A 10099-nucleotide genomic window follows, 5' to 3' on the forward strand; every position below is an offset into this window, starting at 1 on the left:
TTTTTTAAGAGTCTCATTCAGTTTAGGTTGTTAAATTCCTGCTGCCCCACCATCACAAGGGCTGGGATTATAGGAATAATCTATAAAATATGGCTAATCCTATGCATTTTTGAATCACAAAAAATGGCCTATCTTTCAGCTACATTTCCTTTGACTTGTTTACAAAAAAATTCTAAAGACAGAGTTTGGAGAACCTTGGAGATAAAAAATTTGGCTATTAAGAGGTCCTAAATTTGCAGATACTAGATGCTTAGATGTTAAATTTATATCCATAATTTCAACAGCAGGAATTCCATACATGGGGAAAATATGATTATAACCATCATCTTGCAGCTTACAGGTCCTAACATCTTTGTCCAGACTAGTGCTGTACTGAATCATATGGATTACCTGGTCTTTACCTGTGATCTTTGAGGGTGAAAAGAGAACATGAACTTTACAGATGCCAGAATGGGAAGACCAACAAGATCACCACTAACTACAACAGTCTCTAATCCATGCCATTTGTGGGTTATTGTAACCACCAGACCATTCTTTTGGGTGCTTAGGAGAGCACCTCTCTACCCTGTCTGTCCACAACAATCTTTGTGATCTTGATGCAAATTTTAGGGGTCGATATTTCTATATTGGAAGTCTAGAGCTAGACTTCAAAGTGAATTTTATGATTATGGGACAGGTGCAGTTGCAGTGCTAGTAGTGTCCATCTGCATAGGACCAGATTGAACTTTGTCCCCTGATGCTTTGTGCCCTAGCTGAGGGTGGTTTTCAGTTATTGCATGGGATCCTAGGCATTCCAGGTTATTAAAAGTGCTGCAACCCTGTACCACGACTGTCAGAAGATGGTTTGCATGCTGGCTCTCTAATTACTTTTCCATTCAAATACTGAAAAGATAAAGTATTTTATCAATAATGCCATCTAATTTGCTTTAAATTTTATGCCTATGATTTACATTTTATTGTGAATATAACAAATTATTAATATTTTCAATCAACAAGTATCTACCATCAAGTGAACTGTTTTCAGTTTCCTTCACCCAAGATAAAAATACCCAGAACATTTGTTCTTTTTCAGAACCATTTTCTACTACTACAGTAATGTGTAACACAAAGTAAAAACTGATAAAATATTGCTAGATGGAAAGTTAAAATATTAGTTTACAGATACAACTATCTGTCCTTTTGCTGAAAACTAAAGCAAAATAAATAATTACTCTTTAAGTATCATTTTTTCTGTATACCTAATCAAACCATGAGCCAAATGCCACCATTAGTTTCTCTGAAATTTTATCTTTTACATGAGAAACACCAAAGAAAATGTCTTAAAGAACCAAACATCAACAAACAGAAAGAGAAGTGAAAATTATAGAAGAAAGTTGAAAAATGAAAAGCATATTACACAGAAAGCAAAAATGCAGAAGATCATGAGAGGATAAAATATTTAGGAAATTCATGAATATTTTAAAGAGAATCTATATAAGGCAGATCCAGAAAGTACTATCTGTTAAGAGCAAAGTGAAAATATAGGATCGTGTATTGGGCAGGGCTTAAAGACTAAGGGAACCACAAAAGATGCCAGAATTATGTAAGAAAAAATGAAAACAGAATACAGAATGACTGCAATATTAGCAAAATCAAATTTTTTTTATGACAATGAGAACATTTAAAGCCAACTACTGTTGCCTTACACTAGTGCTCTTGGTTACACACAGACTAGAGATCTTAGAACAATGATTTAAAGCCATCCTGGCCAGCAACATCCATGAGACCATATAGCCAATTAACTAGCAAAACATTAGGACTGACCCCTGCCAACCCCACTCACACGGATCTAGCCAGGGTCCCAAGGCATGAGACAGGGGTTTCCACCTCCTGAGAGCCCAGGGGCCTGGCCACCATGAGTGAAACTTCTGAAGACTTCTTTTTTTTTTTTCTTTTATGTAAAACTGAAAATATTCTTTTTTTTTCAAATTTTTATTATCAAACCGATGTACAGAGAGGTTACAGTTTCATACGTTAGGCATTGGATACATTTCTTGTACTGTTTGTTACCTTGTCCTTCATACCCCTTTCCCTCCCCCCACCCCCCGGAGGTGTTCAGTTCACTTATACCAGTTTTGCAAGTATTGCTTTTGTAGTTGTTTGTCTTTTTTTACCCTGTGTCTGTCAAATTTGGTATTCCCTTTCAATTTCCTACTTCCAATACCAGTATACACGGTTTCCAATATACTCAGATAAGATTACAGAGATAGTGTAGGTACAACCACAGGAAGGTGATACAAGAACATCATCAATAATAGAAGCTACAGATACACATGGGACGTTGAAAGTAGTTACACCTGTGATATAACAATTGTTTGCATAACATGGAGTTCATTTCACTTAGCATCGTCTTATGTGTTCATAAGGGCATAACTATTGGGCCTTGTGATGCTCTGCTATGACTTGCCTAAACCTGTACAAATTATTCCCAATAAGGGAGACCATAGAGTCCATGTTTCTTTGGGTCTGGCTCACTTCACTTAGTATAATTTTTTCCAAGTCCTTCCATTTCCTTACAAATGGGACAATGTCATCCTTTCTGATAGAGACATAAAATTCCATTGTGTATATGTACCACATTTTCCTGATCCATTCGTCTACTGAGGGGCATCTGGGTTGGTTCCAGATTCTCGCTATGACATATTGTGCTGCGATGAACATTGTTGTGCTGGTGGCATTACTGTGATTTTGTTTGTGATCTTTTGGATAGATACCCAAAAGTGGGGCTGCTGGGTCAGAGGGGAGTTCTATATTTAGCCTTCTGAGGAATCTCCATACTGCTTGCCAGAGTGGCTGAACCAGTTTACATTCCCACCAACAATGAAGTAGGGTTCCCTTTTGTCCACATCCCCTCCAACAATTGTTATTGTTTTGTTTTCTTGATATATGACATTCTTACTGGGGTGAGATGGAATCTCAATGTTGTTCTGATTTGCATTTCTTTTATGGCCAGTGATGTAGAGCACTTTTTCATATGTCTCTTGGCCATTCTCATTTCCTCATCAGAGAAGACTCTTTGTAAGTCTTTAGCCCACTTGATGAGGGGGCTATTGGTTCTTTGCGGTTTTGTTTTGGAAGAAGGTAATTTTTTTTAGTTCTGCATATATTTTAGAGATGAGGCCTTTGTCCGTTGAATGGCTGGTAAAGATCTGACAGAGAAGGATTTGTCAAGAGCTTTTCACTGGGGCCTCTAAGAAAGGTTGTGACCCTGAACCCAGATAACAGCTATATTAAGGTTTTCTGGCCCTGAAGCTTCAAGAATGTCCACGCAGAATCAGAAGGGGAAAGTTATATTGAGGAGATTCTAGAACAGATATCATCCCATTCTTATGTCCTTAGTTATGCTGCTAAATTCTACAGGAGGAAAATTGCCTGGGACAAAGCCCTTGAGTTTTTGAAAAGAGGTCTTGGAGGTGATGCCAACCTCTTCTTTCCTGCATCACCAGATGGGACTTTGCTACCAGGCACAAATGATGCAGATCAAGAACGCAACTCGCAACAGACCTAAAGGAAGGGACAAACTGAAGGTGGATGAGCTGATTGCATCTGGTGTCTTCCATTTCAAAGCAGCCATGGATCGATATTCGATGTTTGCGTTTGCCTGCATGGACCTGGCCAAAATGTACGCAGAGGGAGGCCCTTACAGCAATGCTGAAGATGTTTTCCAGAAAGCCTTCACTCTGGAGAACATAACCAATGACCACAAATATCAGATCCACTACCACTATGGCCGCTTTCAGGAATTTCACCATAAATCAGAAAGTACTGCCATCCATCATTATTTGGAAGCCTGAAAGGTCAAAGAGAGGTAGGTCATCCTTGCGAATAAAACTGATAGGTGCTCTGAAGAAACTGGCTATGGAGAGACTTTGTCCCATCGCTTTGGATGTGCAGAACTAATGGGCCCTAGGTTTTGTTTACAGGCTTGAGGGGGAGAAAAGGCAGTCAGCCAAGTACTATGAGAGAGCACAAAAGATAGATCCAGAAAATGCAGAATTTCTCACCGCTCTCTGTGAGAGCTTTCCATTTAAGTACATTTTGTAGGCTTTCCTTCCATTTGCAGTTCCCATATGTTCATTGTTTTAACTCACTGTTCCTTATAGAACCCAGTATCTTTTGTTTATTTTTATTTTTTACTTTTTGGTGAGAGAGCATGTGTGGAGGAGAGAAGGGGGTCCTGTGGCTTGAGCTTTGGGCATGGCAGCTGCTATCCCTGAGCTTTCTTTTTCCCCTCAAAGCTAATGTTCTACCTACCACTTGAACTGCAGCTTCACTTCTAGCTTTTGGGTGGTTAATTGGAAATCTGAATCTCATGGACTTTTCTTGCCCCACTAAGATTCCAACTGTGACCCTCAGATCTAGCTCAGTCTCCTGTGTCATTATGGTTACAGGTGTGAACTACTTGTATCTGGCTTATTTTATTTTTATTTGTTACTATTGTCCATTAAGAAACAGTAACTGTTCACCTGTAATCATTTTTTTTTTTTTGGTTCGGTTTTAGTTACATACTGTTGGGTTGCTGCTCCAATCCTGTGGGAAATACCATTTGACAAGCAGTTTTTGGTTTCACAGACCTGGTCTCTACTGTCTCTCCGTCACCCCATCTTAACAGTCATATATCAGTGAGATCATTCCCCTTTGTTTTCTGTGTTCTAGGCTTGTCTTGCTCAACATTATTTGTTCAAGTCTGACCATTTCCCTGCGAATAATAATATATCACCATTCCTAATCGCTATGCAGTATTCCATTGTGTATAGGTACCATATTTTTTGGATCCATTCATCTGTGCAGGGGCATCTGGGTTGTTTCCATATTTTGGTTATTGTGAATTGTGCTGCGATACACATGGAAGTACAAATGTCTTTTTGAAAAAAGCTCAAAAAGCTCAATATAGACCTACCCTATGACCCAGCCATACCACTCCTAGGCATCTATCCTGAACAGCAGGTCCCAAGATAAAAAAGACATTTGTAATCATTTTTGAAATGGTATAATTTTACACTCAGTTATTTAAGTTTTCATTAAATTTTGTGTAACAACCCACTTTGCCTACAAATTGAGCATAACTGTACAGAGATGCTTTCTAGCTAGGTCAAGACACTCAGGACTGCAAAAGTACATTAGTGAAGCTCATAGCATAAAAAAGATAGAACCTTTCAATTACAGTTGTTTTGACTTTGTGTGGGGGGGGGTGGGGTGAGGGGCTGAACTCTGGGCCTGGGCTCTGTCCCTGAGCTCTTCAGGTCAAGGATAGCACTCAGCCACTTTGAGCCACAGTGCCACTTCTGGTTTTCTGGTGGTTAAATGGAGATGAGTCTCACAGACTTTCCTACCCAGGCTGGCTTTGAACCACAATCTTCAGATCTCAGCCTCCTGAGTAGCTAGGATTACAGGTGTGAGCCCCTGGTTCCTGGCCTGTTCTAACTTTTAATTGTCAACCTGATAGTCATCTAAAAGAATCCTCCTTTTGGGGGTTGAAAAATCATAGTAAGAAGTTTGTCATCTCTGGTGACCTCAACAAATAGAGAAATATTAGAACAGGAGAAAATAGATTTTGTCAAATTGTAAATAATATAGTAGGATATTGATGGAAAACCAGAACTGTTGCTTTCCAAAACATTCATTGCAGACCTAAAATTTGTGACAAAAGTAAATAAATATTGGAACGTCATGAAAAAAAATGTTAGGACTCACTGACTGGTTAAAATAAAGACACCTGTGTGAGAGGAAAATGGAGGAGCAAGAGCTTAGGGACCAGAGTTCAAGTTTTGACATGGCCACCAAGAAAATAAAAGAGGCTAGACAGACATTATCTCTAGAACTAAAGATCTTGGAAGAAAATAGATAGACTGTCTTCAGAATAAAAAAATAAGTGCTCAGTAATCACTACTGTATAATCAATAATCAATAAAATGACTTTACTAAAGTCACTCTGCATGATGAATACAAAGAAAGGAGAGAGAGGATTCATCAGTTCCCAACCAGAACTGATTGATTATGTATTTGAATTCAAATCTTGCTCAAACCCACCTTGTTCAAACATTTTCTAACAGGAACAGTGTGTCCATACCTATGTGTTCTTTAATGGTTTTATTTCACAAAAATACTTCCATGATGCTGGGTGGAGGGTGGAGGTCAGGAAGATAAATTATCAATTCAAGTTTTGCAAACCAAGCTAGGTATGGATATAAGTTTGCAAATTGTAGGTTAAGCTGGCCAGGCAAATAAGCAGCACTTTTAGCTCAAAAAGCAAGAGATATAAGGTAAGAAGTAGAACATGGGTGACATGGTCCCAAATACATATACTAACGTGACTATAATCTCTGTATATCATCTTTATAGTAACAATGAAAATAATTTTTAAAGATGTTAAATGTCTGTTTAGCAAGCATAAATCTTGAGTTCAAACTCCAAGATGATGGAAAGTAAGGAGAAAAACAAACAGAACCCTTAGACCTCTTATATGTAATAATAGATTTTTTTCATTGTGTTTTCCTTTTCTTTTCCTTGTGTTTTCATTTTAAAGTTATAGCTTTTTTTCTGGTACCAGACTTAACAGCTCAAGACCTTAAGCATATTAGGGTAGGGTAGGGTAGGGTGGCTTGACCTTTACCACTTGAGCAACACCTCTATCACCTGGACTTTTGATGGTTATGTTTAGCTGGAGTCTCATGTACTTGAAACTAGCAGCCTGAAGATTTCACTCACTTAAGTAGCTAGGATTACAGTAATGACCCACTAATGCTAGGCAAGTTTTAGTCATTTGAAAGCTTACATACTATTCAAAGTGATACTGGAACAGGAACATGAAACAAGTTTAATGTATCTGTTCAATGCATTGTTTCCATCTACTTCCATTCATTAGATTTGAACTATGCTCTTTCTAGGTCTTGAACTCAGGACTTCTAAGCTCCTGCTCAAGTTTTCCCTAATCTAGTGCTCTAGCCCTTACACCACTTCTGGCTTTTGTTCTGGCTAACTGATGATAAAGGTTTATTGGTTTTGTTTGCATAGGTGTCTAGCAAAATGATCTGGGGATCTCAGTTGCCTAAGTGCATATAATTTTAGGCACAAACCATGGGTACATGACTCCCAGCCATTTCTGAGTACATTACAATACAAAATATCAAGGAGTGTAGAAGGCATAATCACCTTAGGAACTGCAGGGGGCGGGGACTTTAATACTATAAAGTGCTGAAGAAAAGAAGGATGTTATTTAAAGGTGCATAGTTTTCCATCTATCACTTTGGCTGCCCACGGAGCATTTGCAGGGCTTTCAAAAGAAACTAAAGCAAAGCCTCTAGACCTCTTGGTTTCCCCATTCTTCAGTAAATTTACTGCAATATACAAACACCATCTTAGTTTATGTAAGTACATGAAAAATAAATGTTCATGAACAAATATTATAATAGGCACAACACTATAGCATTTAAAATGTTTCTTAAAATGCCAAAATGTTACATTTTAATTTGTATTTGAAGTACCAACAACAAAAGGCTTTAAACTAAGTAGGACATGAAATATGATGTATGTTATCACTTACACAACGTATTTGTTATTTTGATTTTCAGTGTTATGAGATGCTTAGGGTGGTGCAGTAAGTCAGTGCTTGCTTTGATTTTTTTTGTTTTTGGTTGTTTGTTTTTTTTTTATTGTTTTTTTGTTTTTTTTGTGTGTGTTTTTTTGCCAGTCCTGGGACTTGGACTCAGGGCCTGAGCACTGTTCCTGGCTCCTTTTTGCTCAAGGCTAGCACTCTGCCACTTGAGCCACAGCACCACTTCTGGCCTTTACTATAAATGTGGTGCTGAGGAATCAAACCCAGGGCTTCAAGTATATGAGGCAAGCACTCTTGCCACTAGACCATATTCCCAACCCCCAGTGTTTGCTTTGAAAAATAGTATTTTTCCTTCAAGTTTCAAGAAGAGTCATTTTACTTTAAGTGTTTCAAAGATATTATTCAATATATTCAACAGGCATTTACCTACACAGAGACTGAGTCTAAGAATCTCCTTCTGCTATGTGTCCAAATCTTTAAAAGACTGTTTTCACTGGTCTCAGCATTAAGGCCTCCTACAAATAGTTTCCTAGGCTGATCAGATTCCATCATTTTGCTGTGAGTGGTCAAAAGTAATCCAAGTTTTTCACTGTGCTTAAGATTCAAATCAAAGAACCTAACAATTAATCCTTAGTATTACACCAAGCAACAAAATCTATAATATACAAAGCACAGGTATTTGGGGCCTATTAACTGAAAGTAGCAAGTTTCATAAAAGTGTATTCATAAAATACACTTATTTCATGTAAAATATGAGCTTAATATTTAAATGTATGGTGTTTCACTTTTTAAATATTTCATTAAAATGTGTTATATATTTGTGTGATACAACTAACAATACTAGATTGTATAAGTCAAAGCAAATAACATATGCAGTGTTCACATATTTAATTTCTCCATGAGAATATATTACATTTTCTGTTTGTACTCTTTAAAATATGATAACTCATTCCATATCAATTTTTTCTTATTTTTAATTTGTTATTATTCTCTTTTATTAATTAATTTATTGTCAAAGTGATGTACAGAGGGGTTACAGTTTCATACATAAGGCAGTGAGTACATTTCTTATCCAACTTGTTACCTCCTCCCTCATTTCTTTCCCACCTTTCCTCTCTCCACTTCCCTCCCCATCCATGAGTTGTACAGTTGGATTACAGAGTATAGTTTTGTAAGTAGTGCTGTTGCATTGGTTCACCTTTCACCCTTTGTCTCTCCATTTTAATGTTCCCCTTCCCTTGCCTAGTTCCAATAAACATATATCCAATACCCAGGGTACCCAAATCAGTAACAATAACATCAGGTACAAAACTATGGAGAAGAAAATGACGTAATTTTACATGGTACAATGAAAATAACAACTACAATGGTAAACCACTTATTTCATAACTTGGAGTTCATTTCAGTTAGCATCATCTTATGTGTTCATATGTTCACAGGTATTTTTTTTTTTTTTTTTTTTGCCAGTCCTGGGCCTTGGACTCAGGGCCTGAGCACTGTCCCTGGCCTCTTCCTGCTCAAGGCTACCACTCCGCCACTTGAGCCACAGCGCCGCTTCTGGCCGTTTTCTGTATATGTGGTGCTGGGGAATCGAACCTAGGGCCTCGTGTATCCGAGGCAGGCACTCTTGCCACTAGGCTATATACCCAGCCCCTGTTCACAGGTATTAAGCAATTGTGATCTTCTGCTAGGACTATCCTAGCCCTGTACTAATTATTACCAATGAGATAAATCATGTGTTTCTTTGGGTCTGGCTCATTTCTTAGTATAATTTTTTGCAAGTCCTTCCATTTCCTTATGAATGGGACAATGTCATTCTTCCTGATAGAGGCATAGAATTCCATGGTGTATGAGTACCACATTTTCTTGATCCATTCATCTACTGAGGGTCATCTGGGTTGGTTCCATATTTTAGCAATGGCAAATTGTACTGTAATGAATATAGTTGGCTTTAATGTGATCTTGCTTGTAGTCTTTTAGGTAGATGCCCAAATACCAGGCTACTAGGCTTATGGAGAGTTCTATGTTTAGCCTTCTGATAAACCTCCATACTGATCTTTAGAGTTGGTGAACAAGTTTACATTCCCACCTACAGTGCAGTTGGTTTCCTTTTTGGCCATATCCTCCCCATCAACTTTTAAACATGGTGCTTTCCTTAAAAGTTACAGAAAAGAAAATGTTAGTATAGGAACATATGAAATAGTTACTATTGTAAGGTTTGTAAGATGAACACACATACCAAGTGTTTTCAAACGTTTTTATTGTTCCCAATTATCACAGTCACTATTAAAAAGTTCTTTCAGCTTAATTTTTTTTCTTGACAAACTTTAAACTTGCTAAAATGGTGAGTTATGGCACAAGGGAATTTTTGCCATTAGTTGACCAAATGTCAACTGTGAAGATTTTCCTTGCTAACTTCAGTATAGAATGCTTAAATCAGCTGAGAAAACTAAAACAAACATCCAACTTTTTGCATTTTTCTGTGAGATGGGTGATTTTTCTCAT

The 10099-nt window shown here is 37.7% G+C and overlaps 1 pseudogene; it reads left to right on the forward strand.

The window, feature by feature from the left end:
• The first annotated feature begins 1095 nt into the window (after window positions 1–1095).
• On the forward strand, window positions 1096–4083 carry LOC125344568 (annotated as a pseudogene).
• The last annotated feature ends 6016 nt before the right edge of the window (window positions 4084–10099 follow it).

This window comes from Perognathus longimembris, unplaced genomic scaffold (assembly GCF_023159225.1).
Source record: "Perognathus longimembris pacificus isolate PPM17 unplaced genomic scaffold, ASM2315922v1 HiC_scaffold_157, whole genome shotgun sequence".
Taxonomy (NCBI): Eukaryota; Metazoa; Chordata; class Mammalia; order Rodentia; family Heteromyidae; genus Perognathus; species Perognathus longimembris.